General features: G+C 41.0%; 1 pseudogene; it reads left to right on the forward strand.

Annotated features, from left to right (window-relative positions):
* The window catches only part of LOC110293443, a 6,130-nt pseudogene extending 498 nt beyond the window's left edge, over positions 1 to 5,632 (forward strand).
* The last annotated feature ends 1,761 nt before the right edge of the window (positions 5,633 to 7,393 follow it).

Here is a 7,393-nt window from a genome sequence, read left to right on the forward strand (position 1 = left end):
GAATGGATACAGAAAATGTGGTACATTTACACAATGGAGTACTACTCAGTTATTAAAAAGAATCAATTTATGAAATTCCTAGGCAAATGGATGGACCTGGAGGGCATCATCCTGAGTGAGGTAACCCAATCACAAAAGAGCTCACATTATATGCACTCACTGATACGTGGATACTAGCCCAGAATCTTAGAATAGCCAAGATACAAGATACAATTTGCAAAACACATGAAACTCAAGAATGAAGACTAAAGTGTGGACACTTTGCCCCTTTTTAGAATTGGGAACAATCACCCATGGAAGGAGTTACAGAGACAAAGTTTGGATCTGAGATGAAAGGATGGACCATCTAGAGATTGCCATACACAAGGATCCATCCCATAATCAGCCTCCAAATGCTGACACCATTGCATACACTAGCAAGAGTTTGCTGAAAGGACCCTGATATAGCTGCCTCTTGTTAGGCTATGCCGGGGCTTAGCAAATACAGAAGTGTATTTTCACCATCAGCTATTGGATGTATCACAGGGCCCCCAATGGAGGAGCTAGAGAAAGTACCCAAGGAGCTAAAGGGGTCAGCACCCCATAGTTTGAACAACAATATGAACTAACCAGTAACCGTGGAGCTCACGTCTCTAGCTGCATATGTAGCAGAAGATGGCCTAGTGGGCCATCATTGGGAAGAAAGACCCCTTGGTATTGTAAACTTTATATGCCTCAGTACAGCTGAACACCCAGGGCCAAGAATTGGGAATGAGTGGGTGAGGGTGTTGGGGGGGGGATGGTATGGGGGACTTTTGGGATAGCATTTGAAATGTAAACAAAGAAAATATCCAATAAATTAAAAAAATGAAAATAAAAAGAACAACAATATCAACCAACCGGATATCACAGAACTCCCAGGGAATAAACCACTAACCAAAGAGTATACATAGATTGGTCCATTGCTGTAGCTACTTATGTAGCAGAGGATTAACTCATCTGAAATCAGTGGGAGGGAAGTACCTTGGTACTGTGAATGAAGACTTATGCTCTAGCACAAAAGGAGAGTAGACAGGTGAAGCACAAGTGCATGTGTGTGAAGGAGCACCCTCTTAGAGGCAAAGGGGAGGGGGTGTTTTGAGGGGTTTTTGGAAGGGTGAGCTGGAAGGGGAACAACATTTGATATGTTCATAAATAAAATAATCAAAAAGGGAAGAAAGTGAAAGAGACACAGGAAGCCCGTCTCTGCACTTCCCTGATGATGTGGGGGGCTAGAGATGTTAGCACTCCTTTCCTCTCTACTTCATAGATGCCTCTGGCCTTTGGAGAGGGCAAACAAAATAGACCCAGCCTGGTGCCAGAATATTGCAATTCCTGTTTTCTCCTTTCATGGTAGCATTCCTTTCCCCGTGATAATCCTCCCGGGGGGTGGGGGGAGATGCCAGCCTTGGGAACAGACAAAAACACTATAGCCCTGACTCCAAATCATCATGACCAGTATTCTCTTCGATTAATAATCCGCATTTATCTGGTGCAGATGGCTCCTGTACTTGATGGAAGCAGAGACCACTATCTTGAAATGATAAAAAGCCCACTTTTGGACTATGGGAAAGGGGTAATTAAGTGTTCCCAGTCAGCTGTGCCCAGGTTGTAAAAATACACTAGCCTCTGATAGCATTACTTTTAGGAAGGTCCCTTTCCAGCTGCAAGATTCCACCCAGCTGTCTGAACAAACTTATCAGGTTTGAAGCATGGCACTCCTTTATCACCTCAACAGTCACTTAACCCTAAAGTACAAGGATCCAGATTATGCATATGCACATAAATACATACATATATACATACATTATACATTATAAATATACACATACACACACATATATATATTCATATATTTCAAACCCCTGGACATAAGCATCACATTCCTAACCTGCGGAGTGGGAAAGGCTTGTGATCCATGTCAGACTCTTGTAATAAAGATGTAATAGACTCTCTTTGTTTTTGCATCAGACTCATAATTCCTGGCATTATTCTGGTGTTCCTGAGAATCTGCATAACAAAAGAAAGATGAAAGAAAAGAGAGAGAGAGAGAGAGAGAGAGAGAGAGAGAGAGAGAGAGAGAGAGAGAGGTCTATATCTAATTATATCTATGTAAAAAGTTAATTAGAATTGAGAAAAAAGGTGGATTCAACATGGATTTGGGAACTTTGTGACTCAGGGCTCTCTGAAAATTGAATTTTTGTCATTACTATCAAAAAATTTAAATAAAATAATTAACTTTAAAAAGTTGAGCACAATTCTTTACAACTTTGAAAGCACAATTCTCAACTCAATATGGGAAATTTAATAATGATAATAATAATAAACCAGGATAGCTAAAACCAACATGTACAGTAAAGGGATTTCAGTTATTATTACCATCCCTGATTACAAGTCGTACTACAGAGCAATATGAATGAAACCAACATGGTGTTGCCATAAAAGCAGATACATGGATCATGGGAATCAAATTTAAGCCAGAGAACTGAAAAGCTTTTGAAAGGCTAAGGACAGCATTGATTGGACAAAACCGCAGCATAAAAAACTCGAAAAGATTTTCACCAACAGAACATTTGACAGAGTACTTTATATATCCAAAAATGTAAAGAACTCAAGAATGTAGACGCCAACAAACTGAATAACACAGTTAAAAAATGGAGGGGGTGCTACTGAGCTAAACAGAAAATTCAAAACCAAGCAATCTAGTGGCTGTGACACACTTTATAGAAATACTCAAATGTCCTTAGCCATGAGAGAAATGAAAATAAAATGACTCTGAGATTCCATCTTAAACCTATCAAAATGGCTAAGATCAAAAACTCAAGTGACAGCACATATTGGCAAAGAAAATGAGCAAGAACATCCCACCATTGCTGGTGGAAGTCCAAATTGTACAACCATAGTGATAATCACACTGCCTGTTTCTCAGAAAATTTGGAGTCATTCTACCTCAAGAAACAATGGTAACACTCTTGGGAGTATACCTAAATCATGATATACCATACCAAAAGGACACTTGCTTCATAATATTCATAGTAGCTTTATGTGTATTAGTCTGAAACTAGAAACAACCCAAATGCCCACAACTGAAGAATAGATAAAGAAAATGTGGTTTACTTACATAAGAGAATTCTACTCAACTATTAAAAACAAGGGCATCAGAATTTTGTAGGCAAAAGAATGAATATCCTGAGTGGCTCAAAAGGTCATGCATATTATGCACTCACTTAAGTGGACATTAGACATAAAGTACAGGATACCAATACTACAATGAAACTAGAGGGAGGGCCCAAGGATGCTTGAATCTAACTCAAAAGGGGAAATAAAATTACCATTGGAGATGGATAGAAGGAGGGAACTGGGTGGGACAGAGCATGCATGGGGGTCAGGGGTAGATTAATAATATATAGGAATAGGTAAAGAGAGTGGGCCAGGAGAATGAATGGAAATTGGCAGGGATCAGTACATCTCTAAGATGTGCCAGACACTTGGGTTGGGGGAGACCCCAGGGAGTTTATGAGAGAGCATAAGGAGCCTGAAGTGGCCACCTGCTGTAGCTAGAGAGGAGTCTTGGTGGATGGATAAAGACACCAACCCATCCAGAAATCCTTTAAGCCAAAATTTGTTCTACCTACAAGAAGTGCTGGGCCAAGACATCACAGAGACTGAGGGAATGGCCAAATAACTGCCTCAACTTCTGCTTCATCCCATGGGCAAGAACCAGTCCCTGAAGTCTTCTGAAGGACTCCACCCAGCAACTGTCTGAAATAGATACACAGACCAACAATCAAACTGAGCTCTTCAAGTCCAGTGGAAGAGCTGGAAGAAGGATTCAGGAATTGGGAGGAGATAGGGACTCCACAAGGCCAACAGAGTAAAGTAACTTGGACACTTGTAGTCTCCTAGAGACTGAATCAGCAACCAAAGAGCATACAAGAGATGGAAATAGGCCTCATATACATATGTAGCAGATTTTCAGCATGGTCTTTCTCTTGGTTGGAATATGTTTGGCCCAGGGAGTGGCACTATTAGGAGGCATGGCCTTGTTGGAGGAAGTGTGACACTGTGGGGGTGGGTTTGAGTCCCCCTTTCTTGCTGCCTGGAAGACAGTCTGTTCCTGGCTTCCTTTGGATGAAGATATAGAATTCTCAGCAACTCCAGTGCCATACTTGCCTGGATACTATGATTCCCTCCTTGATGGTAATGAATTCAACCTCTGAATCTGTAAGTCAGGCCCCATTATATGTTTTCCTTTATAAGAATTGTCTTGGTCATGGTGTATGTTCACAGCAGTAAAATCCTAAGACAGTCTTTATGAGTCTCCCCAATAATTGGAGCAGAGGTTGCCCCTGAATCTATTGTTTGCTTGTAGTTCCTGCTTCCCTATCTGGGCTCTCCTGCCTGGCCTCAGTGGGAGAGGATGTACCTAGTCCTGCGGTGACTTGAGGTGCCAGGATCCATTTTGCAATTAAAAACAATAGGTCTGTTAAATGCTTGCCAAAACTACTCTATGTGCAAGGGTTTTCCACAAGATAACAATTGTTCCATGACATAGCTAATAATGTGGACAAAGGCTGTGAAGACCTAAAAGACCCTTGCTTCTCTAGTCCCTGCCAAGGAATTGCCATTTGTGTGAATTCTGCAGGACAAAGGGTTTTCCTATGACAATGTCCTCCTGGGTACTGTGGGTGACCTGGGAGACTGCCACTAGTTCCTGTGGAGGGAATGCCTGCCAGGTTGGAGGCATCTTCTTTATAGTCCCTGAGCACCCTGTCTGTATTTGACTTGCTGTATGTGATGGAAAATTTTGTGAGAGAGATCACAATGACTGCTTCTGGCCCTTGTAGCAATGGGGTTTTGTGCTAGGATGGAATAAATGGGTACTCCTGCTTCTGTGTGCCTGGATACCAAGACAGGCATTATGACTTAGGAATGGATGAATGTGTTTCTTATCAATGCATTAATGAGGATGTATACCTCAATGAGATAGAAAGATACAAATGTGTCTCTTCTCAACAGTATTTTGGTGTGAATTATGAGTTGGAAATTGATAAATCCTGATCCCAGCCAAGTCTACTTGGTGGACTATATCAGGATGGTATTTGTGTTAATTTTGGAAATGTGCCCATGGATTCATTGTGAACTCAACTTTGAGGAACAGGCCACTAAGCCATGTCTTAATGGAGGTCTATGTGTGGAAGGATGAAACAACTACAACTGTGGCTTCACAGGTAGTGGAGTCACAGAGACACCCTAGGAAAAATTGATTACTTTTTTTTTTTTTGCTGACATCCTTGTTACAATGGTGCAAGATGCAAAGACACTGTTGATAGCTATTTCTGTAACTGCTGATGAACATACACAGGTGTGAGGCAGAAATAAAAAGTACAGTAGCAGCAGTTGTCCATTTGGAATGGATTGTGTGAAGCTGTCCTTAGAGCATCTATGCAGACACACAACTGGTTTGCATTCCTCCAACTATTTTGGTGCCTCAGGCTATCTTTGTATCCATCAGCCTAGATTCACAGATAGGAGACAGATAGATATCTGTCCTCTGACAGAATCTACCCAGAAGTTGACCAAAACAGATGCAGAAATCCACACCTATCATTAGACTGAGTTCTTGAAGTTTTGTGGAACAGTTTGTGGAAGGATTATTTAACCCAGAGAGGGTAGGGACTCCATAAGAAGACCAACAGTTAAGTAGCCTGGCCCCCTGTAGGTTCCCAGAGACTGAACCACGAATCAAAGAGCATGCAAGATCTGGACCTAGACCCTAGATAACAGATGTTCAGCTTGGTGTCATATGTGTCCTCTCACAGCTGGAGTGGGGTCTTACCTTGACTCTGTTGCTTGCCTGTGGATCCTGCTCTCCTAAGTCAGATGACTTGGTTTTCCTTAGTGGGAGAGGATGTACCTAGTCCTGTAGTGATTTGAGGTTCCAAGGTTGGTGGTTTTCCCAGGAGGGACCTCCCAGTTCTCAGAGGTGAAAGGGAGGGGGAGTGGCCATGTGAGAGGAAGACTGGGAAGAGACTGGCTCTTCCATCAGGATGTAAAGTGAATCAATGAATAATTTAATAAAAAATAAGTAAAAAATATTTGATACAATTAATTATATGAATAAGTTCGATAATATGCCATTTCAGAGGATGCAGATGAACATTTGAGAATATTTACTCACCAGTTTAGGATATATTTTGTTCGATTTCAGTTTTAAGACAAGTCTCCTCTACTGGAAAGTATCTCTGGGTGTCCTGGAATTCCTGATTTCCCCTGTATCCATCCCTCAATGCTAGAGTTACAAATGTGGTTACCTAGATTCTGCTTTTAGAATTTTACTTTCTACCCTCAGCAAATAGAGATATAAGTGACTCTTCAATATAAAAAAAATATTTGTTCCTGATATTATGAAAACTTCCTGGATGACAGTAACAGACTTTTTTGTTTGCTTGCTTGCTTATTTTTTAGAAAATTCAATGACTTTTTCCACAATTTATTTGACCCCCTTTTCATTAATTTTACATCATGATCAGCATCTTTTTCCAGTTCCCCTCTTACAGAATCCCTCTGCCATTTGCTCCCCTTTCTCTTCTGAGAGGTTGGGGGGACCCTGGCTATCCCCCAACCCTGGCAAATAAAGTCTATGCAGGGTTAGGCACATACTCTTTCTCTAAGGCCAGATAAGACAGCCCAGTTGGGGAATAGAATCCACAGACAGGAGACAGCCTGAACACTGTTCCAGTTGTTTGGAGAACCCACATGGAGACTGAACTGCACTTCTGCTGTAAATGTGCTGGGAGGCTCAATCCAGTTTGTATATGCTCTTTGGTTGGTTTTTCAGTCTTGTGAGCTCCCAAGAGTCCAGGTCATTTAACTCTGTTAGTCTTTCTGTTGAGTTCTTATCCCCTTCAGGGCCTTCAGTCTGTGCTAGAAGTTTGAAGCCATCAGGGACTACAGAAACCTTGTGTAAACAAACAAAGTCACACAGTAAGATTTTCTCTCTGAAACATTCTGATTCCTTTCCACTTTAAATTCACTTCTTTCCATCGAAATCATCTCTGTTCTCTTTTATCCACACATTAAAAATATATTCATGAGTAGGTGTCCAATATAGCTAGTTAGAACTTAGAGAGGAGACAGTCTTCTTTTTAAAAAATTTTAAAATTTATTATTTTATGGGCAGTTTATTAAGTTGAATGATGAAAGCTATCAGAAAAAATATTCTCCAGAAAAATATGTTTATTTTCATAGAAAAAAAAAATGAAAGGAAGATCCAAACCCTCTCAGTATAGCCAGAGATGCTGTGGTAGTCATGCCTCTCTGGAGACAGGGACAGTGCATCAGTCTGAGATGTCACTTCCTGGGGCAACAGGAT

This window comes from Mus caroli, chromosome 4 (genome assembly GCF_900094665.2).
Source record: "Mus caroli chromosome 4, CAROLI_EIJ_v1.1, whole genome shotgun sequence".
NCBI lineage: Eukaryota > Metazoa > Chordata > Mammalia > Rodentia > Muridae > Mus > Mus caroli.